General features: G+C 33.5%; 3 non-coding genes across 3 annotated transcripts; 1 reads left to right on the forward strand and 2 right to left on the reverse strand.

Annotated features, from left to right (window-relative positions):
- Positions 1-1,175: 1,175 nt before the first annotated feature.
- Positions 1,176-1,282, forward strand: LOC128036422 (small nucleolar RNA R71). Its single transcript, XR_008193219.1, has one exon. It is a non-coding gene; the product is annotated as a small nucleolar RNA R71 (small nucleolar RNA).
- A 2,234-nt stretch (positions 1,283-3,516) lies between these two features.
- On the reverse strand, positions 3,517-3,618 carry LOC128036394 (small nucleolar RNA R71). Its single transcript, XR_008193191.1, has one exon. It is a non-coding gene; the product is annotated as a small nucleolar RNA R71 (small nucleolar RNA).
- Positions 3,619-12,910: 9,292 nt separating this feature from the next.
- Positions 12,911-13,017, reverse strand: LOC128036375 (small nucleolar RNA R71). Its single transcript, XR_008193172.1, has one exon. It is a non-coding gene; the product is annotated as a small nucleolar RNA R71 (small nucleolar RNA).
- Positions 13,018-16,014: the final 2,997 nt, after the last annotated feature.

The raw sequence follows: 16,014 nt of genomic DNA on the forward strand, positions 1-16,014 counted from the left end.
GTTATGGTTTATACAGACCACTCTACTATTAAGTACTTGGTGACCAAGAAAGGTGCCATGCCAACATAGTTGGGCATTTATTACAGTGCTTCCACCAATAGTATTTTGATATGTAATTGCTTCAGGACATCCAAGAAATTCTTGAATAGAAAATCTTCCTTAGATTTTTTGAAACTCTAAGGAAAAGGTGGTGGTGGTCTTCCTTCCATTTGTTGAGGTTGTTTTGTCGTGGCATTTTTATTGGTAATATAAGATGAATTTGCTTCAATATTTTTTTGGTTGCTCTTTTCTTTTGTAGCCTGTTCCACTACTGGTTTTGAATTCTTATTATTTATGAAATCTGAACTACTTTCTTCAATAGTGGTGTCATTAACAACTCCTGGTAGTTGCATACCACTTCTGAGTGTAATGGCTTTGCACTATTCCTTCCCTTGAGATCATGAATTTTTTGTATCACTTGGCAGTGCTCTTCGCGGTCTTAAGCTTAATGCATTAGCAATTTTCCACACTTGATTTCCTAAAGCTCTCAAAGATGCAGCTTGACATTGAATGATAGCACCATTCTTGGCCATGTATTCCTTCAATAGAGCTTCATTGATGAAGAACACGAAGTTGAATTTTGCTGAACATTTTTCCATGGCATGAGCTGATTGTATCCAAGTGGTGCACTCGCAACATTCTATCGAATAGCACTCTTGGAATTTCCCACCCCTTAATTACTCCAACTGAAAATTGGGATGTTGTTTCCACCCTGGATTATACATGTTGGAATATGTGTTGTTGGTGTGATTAAAATTTCGTATATAATAAACTGAGGTTTGGTTGGATGGGCATTCATTAAAAACATTATCTTCTCCACAATAAACACATGCTAACTGAGCTGCTTTCATTTCCTACATTACAACTAGTCTTTTCAGTGTTTTAATCATATTTATTAAAGATGATACCTGAACTGTTAGGGAAGTAATCGCATCAAGTTCCATTACTCCAGAAACTCTTCTGCTAGTCCCTACTCTTATAGTGGGGTATTGATAATCGTTGCTTGCTATCCTCTCTATAATTTCACATGCCTCATTATATGATTTATCGAGCAAAGTCTCATTGGTGAATACTTCAACCGCCATCCTTGTATGCACATTTAATTGTAAAACATTTCCATTAGCGTCCAATGTTGAAAACCATGCATTGGGAAATTTCTAATTAACTCATTGAATAGCTCCCATGCTTCATATAATGTTTCATCCTCAGATTACCGAAAGGACGTAATAGAATTCCTCAATTTGGCATTCATGTTTGGAGGATTATATCTTAGCAAAAACCTTTGATAAAGTTCATTCCAAGATGCCATCGTACCTGACGAAAATGCATTTAACCATGCTTTGGTACAATCTCACAATGAATAAGGGAATAAATTCAATCTTAGGGCATCTTTAGGAACACCCTGCTACCTGAATGAATCGCAGACTTTCAAAAAGAGTCTTAAGTGCAATCGTGAATCTTCAATAAGCAATCCACTAAATGATAACTCTTGGAAAGATTTATATTTCAGGCCTTTAAACTAAAGTATTTTCTTGTAATTAAGAAAATATGTTTGCATTTTAATTTCTGGAAAAAGGTTTGGTAGTCTTTGGTAGCAGGTGCAGGTAGGATGAAAGAGGCAAGAAGAAGGAAAAGAGAAGGAATGAGCTGAAACATTTCCATGGTAAATGGTGGGATAGATTACCAATAGAAATGTCATGGAAATTCTAGGAAGATGAGACAACACTCAATCCACGCCACACTCTGCCAACTGTACGTGTACCAGATAAATCACCCTAAAAAAGAGGAGAAAAATATGTGTGCTGAGAAGGACATATCTACCCTATAGAAGAAGGAGAGAGAAGAGAAAGAGGACACAAGGATTGTGAGGAGAAAAGAAAAGAAAGAGAATGGATTTTCTCTCTGCAATAGAATCCTGTGGAGAAATGGCATGGAAATTTTAAAAAAGAAGAAGAGGGTAACAACTAAAAAGAGATCACAAACGCGAAGAAGGGGAAGAGAAATATGCCTTGGGTTTTGCATAAAATCTTGAGAAGAAGCTGGAGTGTAGCGATAACTTCCTGTAGTTATGCCTTTGTTCTATTTTTCTTGGTTTTAATTTATGTGATTCGTAAAAATTGAAGAATGTTGATGAATGATTTAATTTTGGATTTCATTGCCCAACCCATGAGCTAATTATCTTTGGGTTGGAATTATTTGGGTTAATATTGAATTATCTGTAATGCCTATGATATGTTTTTGATTAAAATTATTGTTTCATTAGATTTATGTTTATTTTGAATGCATGTATGCAATCTTGATGTAGTTGACTATATGTTATGTGCTTAGATGGATTTGAATCTCAAAGGATTAAATATATCAGATTATTAATCAATTGATATAGGCGAGTATTTGAAAGAATAATTACATCACTCTAGACATAGAAGTTATGATCTGTACAGGTGAAGAACGTTAGTGTGGTTATAATTTGTGAGTCTTGTAGATATATACAGACTCAGGATAATAAATAAGTTTGACTTTTGAAAGAAGTAGGCTGCATTGGTAATTCTCTGGGCAGTAGTTAGTTAAATTTTATCCATGGCATTATTATGTTATGAAAATATTCCCTGAGTAATTCCAACCTTTATCATTCAACAACAGAAATAATCTCTACTTATTCTTTGTGAATTGCCACGACATTTAGATTGGTTTGTCATTTTTTAGTGATAATTGATATTATTAGTTCATTCATTAATTCCCTTCATCAATTTATACTTTGTTTCTTTTGCACAGTTTAATTAGTTAAATCTACAGTAATACTTTACCAATTATAATCAATTTTCGATCCTTGTGGAGACGATACTTGTTCATCATTATATTACTTGGTATATTGCAGTAATACTATACCAATTGTAATCAATTTTTCTTTTTCAGGTGTGTACTAGTGCATGCATAGAAATATCCTTGAGAATACAGAGTACTATTTTGATCTAGAGATTGAGAGACCCTTAAGGCAAAGGAGAAAAGAATTGCGAAGAGATAGAAAGAATTAAAAGCTATCAGGTTAGATAAGGGACATGAAATTAGGAAAGAAGGGATGTTGATATTCCTCAAATTGTAGATGAAAGAGACAGACCCATCAAAGAACATGTAGTGTCAATATTAGATTATTAGAATCCTAGAATTGTTAGGCCACACATTCAGGCTCAAAAATTTGAATTAAAGCCAATGATGTTTCAAATGTTGCAAACTGTAGGGCAGTTTAGTGGATTGCCTATGGAAGATCCACGGCTCTACTTATGACTTTTTTTGGAAGCCTGCGATTCATTCAGGCAGCAAGGAGCTTCTAAAGATGCCTTGGGACTAAAGTTATTCCCTTACTCATTGCGAGATCCTGTTAAGGCATGGTGAAATGCATTTCCGTAAGGTACAGTGGCATCATGGAATGAACAGTGTCAGAGGTTTCTTCTAAGATATAATCCTCCTAACATGAATCCCAAGTTATGGAATGACATTACATCATTTAGACAATCAAAGGATGAAACATTATATGAAGCATAGGAGCGATTCAAGGAGTTATTAAGAAAATTTCTGATGCATGGTTTTCAGCATTGGACACAAATGGAAATGTTTTACAATGGATTGAATGCTCATACGTGAATGGTTGTCAACGCATCTGCCAATTGGACTTTACTAGATAAATCGTACAACGAGGCTTATGAAATTCTGGAAAGGATACCAAATAACAATTATCAATACCCTAGTACTAGAGTTGAAACTGACAGAAGAGTTGCAGGAGCAATGGAGATTAATGCAATTACATCTCTAACAACTTAGGTATCATCTTTAACAAATATGATTAAAACACTAAGAAGACCAGCTGCAGTACAGTGCAGGAAATGATTGCAACAAAGTTAGCATGAGTTTACTAAGGAGAAGATCATGTTTTTGATGAATGCCCATCGATCCCAACCTCATTTTATTACATGGGGAATTTTAATCACAACAACAACATCCCATACTATAACTCATACAATCCAGGGTGTAAACAATATTGTAATTTTAGTTTGAGTAATCAAGGGGTGGGAAATGCCAGTAATGCCATTCAAGTGAAATGCTCAGAGAATCACCACTATAACCTACCTCATTCGATAGATATATCTTAAGCTAAAAATCTGAGTTACTGTATGTCTACAGAACTATGGATTAATAACTAAAATAAATGTTCTTCTCTGTACAAATCGTAACATCTATGTCTAGAGTGCTATGAATATTCTTTGAGTATTTGCTTGCATCAAAAGATTCAAGTTCCAGTATATTTAACCTTTTTCAGAATTAAAAATACATCTAAGAACACAACACACAATCAACTATGTCTAGAGCTTGCATGCATGTATTTAAAATAACCATAAATCGAATGAAACAATGACATATATAATCTCAAATCATGAATATTAAAGATTATAAAGCATTCACCGACCCTTGGTTACTGGCCTACAACCACTCGAAGTTGCTCCATGAATGGATGCTTGAGCATTACTTTCAACTTCATCGGAATCGGCTCGGTTGGATGACATATTATCTATATGAAAACAAAGTTCAAATTGAGTCAGGAATTCTCACACTGTCATAGGTTATATAATGGCATGTATTACTAGACTTCATATATGCTACGTTCAGTCCTAGAACTAACTAAACCATAACTCTGATCCCACTAAATGTAACACCCCTAACCTGTACCCGTCGCTGAAATAGGGTTACGGAGTATTATCATTCAATCAAAAGCATTAAAGCTTTATAACATTCAATAATTTAAATCATAACATAAACCATTCAATAACATGCATATTGTCCCTAAATCGAGCTCTCAAGGCCCTAAAAATAACTTAGAAATAATTTGAGACAAATTTGAAACAATTTGGAAAGTCTAGGAAAAAGTCACAAAAATTTGAAAACAGGGGTCACACGGCTGAGAAACACGCCCATGTCTCAGCCCTGTAACCTTCGAAATAGGGACACGAATCACGAAATCTCTAATGGCGTGTCATTTGTATGCTATGAATTCTTAAGGTTTAACTGGGACTCGATATTTGTCAATTCATCATAGCATTAATAAGGTTATAGTTCAATCCATTTACATTATAAATAGCATAACAATATTCAATTTGAATAACATAAACACGAATAACGTTCATAGGAACTTACCTTGACTGTTAGAGCGTAAAAATAAAGTCGAGCTAATCTAAGGCTTTTGCTTAGGAATGCCAAGCTTAGGAATGGCGTGTACACCATTACAGAACATTTCCATTTGTATCCAATGCTGGAGTAATCAGTGAATGGGAAATGCCAGCAATGTTAATCGATACCTGGATACAGTCATCCAATGCTGCGGTAAAATCTGCAACAAAGTTCGTCATCTGCAACATCAATTATGGAAGCTCTATTAACGAAGTATACAACTAAAAATGATACGGTTATTTAGAGCTAGGCAGCTTCCTTAAGAGCTCTAGAGAATCAAGTGGAACAAACTGCCACTGTATTAAGTTCCAGACAACAAGGAACATTGCCTAGTGACACAAAAAGTTCTTGATCTCAAGGAAAGGAACAATGTAAGGCCATAACACTATGGAGTGGCACTCAGTTGCTAGGGTTATTAATGATGCCTTTATTTAGGAGGAAAGGTCAGAAGTTCCTCAAAGCACAACTTTCCAATCAGTAGTGGAATAGACTAGAAAAGATGGCAGTAAACAAAAGCATACAACACTTGAAAATGGTCAGTAGAAAAATATTATGGTAGAATCAAATCATGTTGCCAACAAATATGCCACAGCAAACAATATCAACAACCTGAAGAACGACCACGTCCGCCATTTCCTTAGCTAATTCATGTGCATAAAGGCATATAGACTATGGGGGTGAATGATCAGCAGGTTACATTTAACATATTTGATGCCCTGAAATGTGTTGATGGGAGTGAAGATTTCCAGACCATTGATTGGCTATAAATGGCAGTGGAAGAAAAGTTTGCAAGATGTTTGCCTTAGCAAAATATTCTATCTCCAACAGTCCGTTTGAGCAGCAAATGCTCAACTCACTCGACCAGTTGAAGAAGCAACTCAATCTCTTTAAGACTTAGCAACTCCAAATTGCTGCAGAATTGGAAAAAAACGTGAAAAATAACTTTTTTATCTTTCTTTTATTTGATTTCTTTATTTTAATTTTGTTCTTATTAATTTTATCTTTAATTACTTACCGTTATTTTCATTTCTAATTTTTTGCCTTAATAATAAGATCACGGAGTTTGATAAAGAAGGGGAGGATCTGAATCCAATGAAAATGAGCTGCTATCGAATAAAAAGAAAGGGACGAGAATGGAGTTAAAGCTGATAAGCCTGGACTTACCACATACACTACCATCGAGGAGAAGGAACAAAAAGGACCAGAGGGAGATGTGGAGAAGATGGAATCATTGAACATTGAATCTGATCAGGAAAGAGAATAAATTAACCATATTCCTGCACCAACCGAACCTGCTATTGCACCTAAATCAATTGCACCCATACTGAAGCAAGATCATGAGATTAATCAACTGATTGATGATTTCATGAAATCAGATGATAATGATGAAGAAGAGGTGCCAATCAATATGCTGAAAAGGAAGCATCATTACAAGCCTACTACTCGAAAAACAACTCTCCTGATTTAAAGTAACACAAAATTTTTCCCAAGCTTTCGTCTTTATTTTCATTTGCATAATTTTCATTATATACCATGTGTTTTTCATGCATTCAAAATTGTTGTCAATGCATTGTATATATATATGTTTATTTTTGCATTTTGGAATTTTAAATTGTTCATGCATTGAGGACAATGCGTCCCTTAGGTTTGGGGGTGTCTTGGGCATATAGACTACATTGTCAATTGTTCATACAATCCTTTTTCCATAACATTCAATTGCCATTCCACTGCCTGATTATGCAAGTATATGGATATCAATGATGTTTAATGAGGATAATAACTCTTCTTTGTAAACTTAGAAAATATTATGATAGTTGTTTAGGCATGTTTAGCATAGGACGGTTGTTGAGAATCAATTTCTAAAAGTAGAATAATTGAAATATAAATGTAATTAAGATATAGTAGCATTCTTTGAATAAATTTAGGACTTCTTAACTTAAATTCAATATAGTAATAGTGTATAATTTATGTAATGGTAAAATAATATGAATACTCTAATGTTTGAACCTATTGAGTAGGTCGGTAATATTTTTTTGCTCCATTATATTCTTGACTATAAAAATGAGTTCGATATGAGTGTTTGTCTAAAAAAATATTACATAGTTTAGGGATACTCCACTGAATTTTGAGGCTAAATTGCTAAGAATGTAGTTGTTTGCTCCATCCATCATTTTAGTTAAAAGCTTTTGTTTCATCAGTGATTTATATTCAAATTGTGACATGATATAATACATGGCAGTCTAGTGTATGCTTCATTAAGGTTGTTAAGTATAAAATCATGTGACAATATGAATTCCTTAGAAAAATTTTGTGCTTAAAATTGAATAAGTGTCTAAAAAAAACTGAGTTTAGTAGAGAGATAACCTAAGTATATTTAGAGAAATCTCCTATAGTTTTAATTGTTGAAATATTTAGAAAATTTTACCTTTAGGAGCCATTTTCTGCACTGTATTTGCTAACCAGGGTTACAACAACTATAAGCAATTTTTCTTTGTTTTAGTATGCTTATTATGATTTGACAGTATAATTGGTGACTGATTGTTTTGGGAATTCCATGCATTCATGCATATTCAAACATCATTTGTTTGAGAACAAGCAATAATTCAGGTTTGGGGGTGTGATAACTCTTGAAAAGAGTTATACCTAAGGCCTCTAAATGGAATTAAATGGTTGTAATTAAGTGAATACATTTGCATTTTTAGGATATTTTTAGAACATTGCATAACAAAGCTTGAATTGTGATATAATGGGCATTATTCGTTACTTTTATCACTTGGGAAGGAAAGGTGCGGTTTTGTGTGAACACAAGTGTAGGAAGAGGAAGAAGAGAAAGAGGGAAAATAAAGGAAGTGAAATATTGCTGTGGAAAATGGTGAGATTGATTGTCAACAGAATTGTCATGGTAATTCTGGAAACATGACTCAACACTTTATCCACGTCATTCTCAGCCAGCTATGCATGTAGCAAAAAAAACCAACCTAGAAAGAGGAATGAAAAATATGTGTTGAGGTGGGACGGATCTACCCAATAAAAAAAGGAGAGAGAAGAAGAAAAGGATTGGAAAAAATCAACGTGAGAAAGAGATAGGTGATAACAATTCTCTCTCTACGAAGAGAAGAACTCCATTGGAGAATTCTAGAGAAAGAAAGAGTAGCAGTTACAGAGAGTAGAATAAAGATGTGAAGAAGGGTAAAAGACATCTATCCTGGATTCGTGCACAATCAGAAGATAAAAGAGAAGTTGGAGTGTGGCAGGAAATCTTGCATTTTCTGCCTTTATTTTCCTGATTTCTATGACTCAAACTTATTTTGAGAATGTTGATTAATGATTTTATTTTTGTGTTAACTTTTCCACCCATGACCTAAATCTTTTCTAGGTTGGAGTTATTTGGGTGAATATTTTATTATCTTTGATGTTCATGATTTGAGATTGTCTATGTCATTATTTCCTTCGATTTATAGTTATTTTAAATATATGCATGAAAGCTCTAGACATAGTTGATTGTGGGTTGTGTTCTTAGATGTATTTTTAATTCTAAAAAGGTTAAATATATAGGATCTTGAATCATTTGATACAAGAGAATACTCAATAGAATATTCGTAGCACTTTAGACATAAATGTTACGAGTTGTACAGAGAAGAACGTTCATTGTAGTTATTAATCCGAAGTTCTGTAGACATACAATAACTCAAATTTTTAGCTTAAGATATAGCTATCGAAAAAGGCAGGTTATAGTGGTGATTCTCTAAGTAGTTGATTAGACAATATTTTTCCATGGCATTCCTTTTAAATGAGCATTTCACCTAAATAATTCCAACCCTCTTCATTCAGCAACAGAAATACTCTTTCTGTTCTCTATAATTTGCCACTACATTTTATTTGCCATATCAATTTTTTTTTTGCATTTAATCACATTAATTCATTATATAAACATCCTATTCAATTTGAGAGTATTTCTTGTTATTTAGTATAATCAATAGGATGAGAATAACTTACTCAATTTCTTACAAATTTTCGATCCCTATGGAGATGATACTTACTTATCAATTACTTGAATGACTTGTACACTTTCATAATTGCATTAGTTATTTACAAGCAACAAAAGTATGGCATGAAACTTTGAATATACTTGGTGTGAATGGGTGATTTAATCTTAATAAATTGCGGTGCCTATTGTGGCATATTGGTCAGGCACTTAGGATGGATGATTCAAGTTGTGTTTTGGCATGTTTTTGGTATATTTGAACAGGTTGAGGAATGGTATGTTGCATAGCCGTAGTATATTCTAGTGTTTGGATTTGTAACTTGCCTTGTAGGGTATCTTCTTGGCATACACAATCTAACACATAGTTGTGTGCCACACACGGGCGTGTGGCACAGTCGTGTGGTCTGTATGATTTGGGTGGTGATTGGTATGCACGGCCTTAGTGAGTTACACAATGTGAATACACAACTATGTGACTCAAGCTTACATGGTCTCAGCCAGTTACACGGTCCAGGACATGATCATGTGACTCTTTGTTAGAAATTTTGCATTTAGGTCCACACGACTTCAGCCTGTTACACCACTTGTTGACACGGTCTTGTGGCCCTGTAATACACAGCTTCAATTTGTTACATGATTTAGGTACACGACTGACCGCCTACAGATGTACTAACGTCCAAAGTTTGAATTCTATAGTAAAGGGTATATAAACGAGGCGGTATCCTCAAGTATACGGGTCTAGTTGTAATATAGTTACAACAAAGTAGGTGAGTGATCCGAGGATTGTACCCAAATGAGGTGAGTCCTAGATTAATTTTAGCCTAAACATTGACGGGCCTATTTAGTACTTTAGTTTAGTTATAGTACGAAGGTAAAATAAAAGGAGTTTTTAGGGGTTTTATAATAATAAAAACAAAATAACATAAGGAACAAAAATTCAAGGGATTGAAGAATAGAAGTAATCAAATCTGATTATAGGTGATTAGCTCACTTTGGTAATCCCCATCAACTATCTCTTTGGGTTCCTTGTCAATCAACTAGTCGTTATTCTAGCAGGATCTTCTGATCTTCTACTCAAATAACGAGTTAGCAAGGACTACTTATTCTCTAACCTCATAGTCTAGACCGGTTTGGGGTGAAGGTGTTCATGGATGGGCCATACCAATTTTAGGTTAATTCATACATTGATGACTTCCGGGGTTGTAAGGCCCAGGTTTGTTTTACATTCTTCCTTTTTGAAACAGTTGTTCCATTGAGTATCCCTAAATAGTGAACATATCATACCTCCACTCACTAATCCCCGATAGAGGGATTAGTTCTTCATGGTGTGATAACTCTTGAAAAGAGTTATAATTCGTGCCTTTAGAATGGGTCAATTGTCTGTACTTAAGTGAACTTAATTGCATTTTAGGATATTATTTTAGCATTTTTAGAACATTGAATAAAAATCTTGGATGATGCTTAAATATTATTATTTATTACTTTTAATTTCATGTGGAAGGGTTGTGTTTGGTGGTTTGGAAGTTACATGTTAAGGAAAAAGAAATAAATGAGTGAAGGTTTGTCAGGGAAAAATGTTGGACATTTTGTCAGCACAAATGTCGTGCCAATTCTAGGAAGACCGAGTCAACACTCAACACATACCAGTTTCACCCTAACTGCACTCGCACTAGAAAAATTTGCTTAAAATATAAAAGATAATCCTGGAATGCTGGTTTTTATCCTAGAAAAAAAAATTTAGAAAAAGGAGAAGATAATCTTGGGTTGTTGAAAAAAGATTTTATAAAAGAGGAGGAGATAATCTTGAGTTGTTGAAAAAAGAATTTAAAAAGAGGAGAAGATAAACATGGGTTGTTGGTTTTACCTTAGGGAAAAAGCTATAAAATGCCAAAGGAGAAACCCTTAACAATAAACAAGTGGGAGAGATCTTTAGGAAAGAATAGTGGGTAGTAGTTGAGTAATGATAGGAAGAGGAAGATGAAGATGAAAGAAGTCACTCTCAGCCACCACTGGACATTGTGTTGCTGAAGTGTGAACTGGACACACGAACGCCATCTTCCCGAAGTCTTTCGTATTTCTTAATTTGTTTTTCCATGAATTGAATGATGGAAATGATGTAGGATGTTATTTTGGTTTTGAATTTTTTGTGCCAACCCGTAAGCTAAATCTCATAGGGTTGGGAATACATGATGAAACCTTTATTTTCTTTAATTCTTGAAGCATATATCTGATTCAATTTACTCTTTCATTCAATTGTCTTTTATTTATAAATTTTATGTGTGCAATCTCTAGACATAGATGACTGTTCAGCATGCCCATAAACTAAATCTAATTCTAAAAATTTTCGATTAGTTGGATCAAAATTGAATGATATGAGCAAGTACTTGACAAATACTTGCAATAGACTCTAGACATAGAGCAAAGTTCATACAGAAGAAAAATATTGCATTGCACCATATTAATAGCCCACAAACACAGGCAAGGTAACTTAAGGTTTTTTCTCTTGAAAGAAGCATACCATTTTAGAACTCTTCTGAGCAGTAGACTGAGTATAATTTTGCTGAGTAATTATTGACGGTAAGGGTAGATTCTTAGTAATCTCGACCTTCCAAATCAACTTCATATATCCTTCATTCTTTGTCGCCATATCTTTACTATATCATTCTTAGTTATTTACTTGATTGTTTACATAATATTCCCATAGTAATTCTCATAATTGTCATTACATTTCTACTCTTGTTTTGCATAACATTTCTAAGTATTCATTAATTCAACATATTCCACACATCATTATTCCTTTAATTGCAATTGCATACTTGCCATAGCTTTACGATAGCATTAATTGCATTTTATTATAATAACTTGACCCCTTTTGTGCCTTAATTCAATCCTTGTGGGAACGATATTCACTGACCACTTTATTACTTGATTCGACGTGTATAATTGCACAAATCACATACCATATTCACACGCGACAAGTTTTTGGCGTTGTTGTTGAGGATCGGCAATTTGGTGAAATTTGATTTTTTTTTATTTTACTTAATTCCATTAGTTTTATTTAACTTAGTGTATTTAATTTTTACAGAGTTGCTGACAGTGCGTGAGAAGAGGCATTCCTACTAACAACAAGTATCTTTTTGATCCAGAGATTGATAAAACTTTGGGAGGAGTAGAAAAGGGCTGAGAAAATGGTTAGAAATGACAATAATCCTGGCCTTCATGGTAATCCAATTGGCCACAATGATAACCCTCCAATTGGTTGAAATGTAAATCCTCCTATAGATCATGTGGTAGATGACCGAGACAGACCAATTTGAGAGCATATTGTTCCAATGTTTGATAATTTGAATCCAGGGACAGTCAGACCAGCCATACAGGCTCAGCAGTTTGGATTGAAATCGGTAATGTTTCAGATGTTGCAAATAGTAAGACAATTTAGTGGATTACCTACTGAAGATCCAAGACTACATTTAAGACTTTTCTAAGGTTAGTGACTCATTTAGGCAACAGGGTGTGCCTGAAGATGCCCTACGACTTAAACTATTTCCATATTCTTTGAGATATCGTGCCAGAGCATGGCTGAATGCTTTGTTGTCAGGAACAGTGGCATCATGGAATGATCTTTTCTAGAGATTTTTGTTACGGTATAATCCACCAAATATGAATGTCAAGCTTAGAAATGACATCGCATCTTCTTGGAAATCAGAGGATGAAACACTATATGAAGCTTGGGACCAATTTAAAGAGTTAATTCAAAAATGTCCAATGCATGGATTTAAACATTGGACTCAAATGGAGATATTCTATAATGGGTTGAATGCGCATACGAGGATGGTAGTTGATACCTTCGCCAATGGTAATTTGCTGGATAAATCTTATAATGAAACATATGAGATTTTGGAAAAAAATTTCCAACTGTAACACCCTATACTGGGCCAGGTCGCCAAGCCCGAATACGGGATGTCACACCACTGCCTCATGTCACATGCATCAAGTAGAAAGCTCACTGTAAATTAAATATCCATCATTTTATTTTTTATAAAGGTTTTAAGTCAATCATTCAAGATAGTTACCATTGCTACATTGTAAATTTAAAATAATTACTCTTATAAACAATTTTAAACGTGCATAAGATCCATTTAGCAAAATTCCCAAAACATGGCCATAGGTATTGACACTAACACTAAGGTATCGATATTTTCTCTAAGTGATATCGATACCACCTGGAAAAACAATACCAAACTTGCATTTTGTTTCTCGATTAAAATCCCAAAGTCTTGAAAATTATCGGTACCTGTCATGAAGTATCGATAAATTTACCTCGAGTATCGATACTTGAGCAAAGGTATCGATACAAAATCTCTATTCTGACTTCTTACATGTTTCAAAACACATAGGTATCATTTTTAAAACACAAATATCGATACCTCTGCTTTAAACCCAAAAAATACAATGTTTTTAAGCATATAAACCATTCCAACTCCTACCAGTTCAACATGTTATCATATCGACATTAGTTAAACACCGAAACAACCGTAATAATAGTTTCAAACATCAAAAGCAAATTCGAGCAATAGTCAACATATTACGAAACAAATCCCAAGATCCTAAGAAATATTAAATCATGGAGACAACTCAAAATATCATATCCAATATTAGCACAAAAACTACCACATTGCCTTATTCCCAAAACATAACCAAATAGCAAACACCTATGAATAAATAATATAGAATTCCTTAGATCACCCCTCGAAAAGCCACACCGCTCACATCGGCACACAACTAATCTACAAAGTTTAAGAAGGTAGTGGGTGAGCTTAACAAGCTCAATGAATGTAACAGCCCAGTTTTAGCTAAATCAGAGCAGTGGTTTTGGAACCACAAATACGAGGTTGTAAAATTATTTTAATATTATTTTTGGTATTTACATCATGTTATTTGATATGTGTGATTTCGTGATTTAATTTTACCAATTGGTTAGTTAATTTGATAAAAGTACTAAATTGCGTAAAATGCAAAAGTGGCATACTAATTGTTTAAGAATTTATTTGTTATGATTAATTAAATGTGAGGTCCTTATGATGTGCTTAGACCATCGGTAGTTTTAATGGACATCAATGGTCTTATACTTGATGATTTAAATGGTTTAATAACCAGGGGTAAAATGGTAAACCATGTATTCATGTATAATAAATAAAAAAACAAAATTTTAGCTTATTTTATCATCTTTCTCCCTAAAAAACAAAAGAAAAAAGACCATTTGAAGCATTTTAGGGTTTGACCCTTTGCATTCTTGATTTAGGTATGTTTTGAGCTCAGTTTTTGATTTTTTTTACGTTTTTTAGATCGTTGCTTCGTATTCTAGATAGCCCATGCTTTAATTTTTGGATTGGTTGATGAATATGTGAGTTGCCATTGATGATAGTTTGATGTTTTTGTTGTTTGAGGATGAAAAATAAATATTTAATGTTAGATTATTATGTTTTATCAAGTGATATTTGATGAAAAAGAAAATTAGGAATTAAATTGTGAAATGTGTAAATTTAGTGGTTGTAATGTGAAATAAATGCATGAATTGGGCTGCTAAGGACCCCTAATGAATTCGGCTAATCATGGGTGTGTTGAAATTTCTTATAATTTGTGATTTTATGAAATAAAGACTAAATTGAATAAATGTAAAACCTAAGGTGCTAAAGTGCAAAATGCTCATTTATGTATTTCTGGATGAAATTGAATGAATATGTTTTTAAATAAGTTAAATTTGAATTGATTTAGATCAAGAAAGAAAGAAATCGAAGTTAGATCGAGGAAAGTCGAAAGTTATCGAGTAATCGAACCGATTCGCCAATTCTAAATACGAGGTAAGTTCGTAAGTAAATAATTTTTTTTGGAATTAAATATAAATTTTTTATACATTACAAAATTTGATTAATTATAGAAATATATTACCAAATTTGAATGTTTTATATTTTTCCGAATTCGAATTGTTTATAGTTATATATTGTCGAAGTTGAATTGCATATGGATATATTGATTCATGTATGGTTATACATTGCCGAATTGTTTGGTATATGGATATAGGTTGCTGAATTGATTCATATATGGTTGTTCATTGTTGGAATTAATTTGTACATGGTTATATATTGTCGACATTGAATTGTTTATGAATATAGGAATATAGGAAGCCGAATTTGATTATACATTACCGAACTTGATTCGTGTATGGTTATACATTGCCGAATTGTTTGGTATATTGATATTCATTGCCGAATTGGATTCGTTTATGAATATATATATTGTTGAATTAAATTGAGCATTGGATGACTGGTTTTGGGTATGAAATGATTTAATTATGAAGTCGATAGCTCTGGATGAACCTTAGAAAATGTATTTGATATTGATGACATGATAATAGGACTTCTGAGATGTGATTTCGTGTAAGACCATGTCTGGGACATTGGCATCGAAGTAAAGAAAAGTGTAAGACCATGTCTGGGACATTGGCATCGTATATGATTCGTATAAGACCCTTTTTGGGACAGTGGCATCGATATGCATTAACATGTAAGACCATGTCTGAGATATGGCATTATACGAGCTTATACGATTTTTATATGTACATAACAAATTTGAATGTTAATTTTGGGCTAAATGATTTAGGTACATAAGAAGTTTACATGTTCATTTGAAAATAAGGTAAGTTGGAATATAGGAGATAAATGATTTTATATTTGAATGTTATTAGCTAAATTTTGGCCTATCTGATTTAAATT

This window comes from Gossypium raimondii, chromosome 13 (assembly GCF_025698545.1).
Source record: "Gossypium raimondii isolate GPD5lz chromosome 13, ASM2569854v1, whole genome shotgun sequence".
Classification (NCBI taxonomy): Eukaryota; Viridiplantae; Streptophyta; class Magnoliopsida; order Malvales; family Malvaceae; genus Gossypium; species Gossypium raimondii.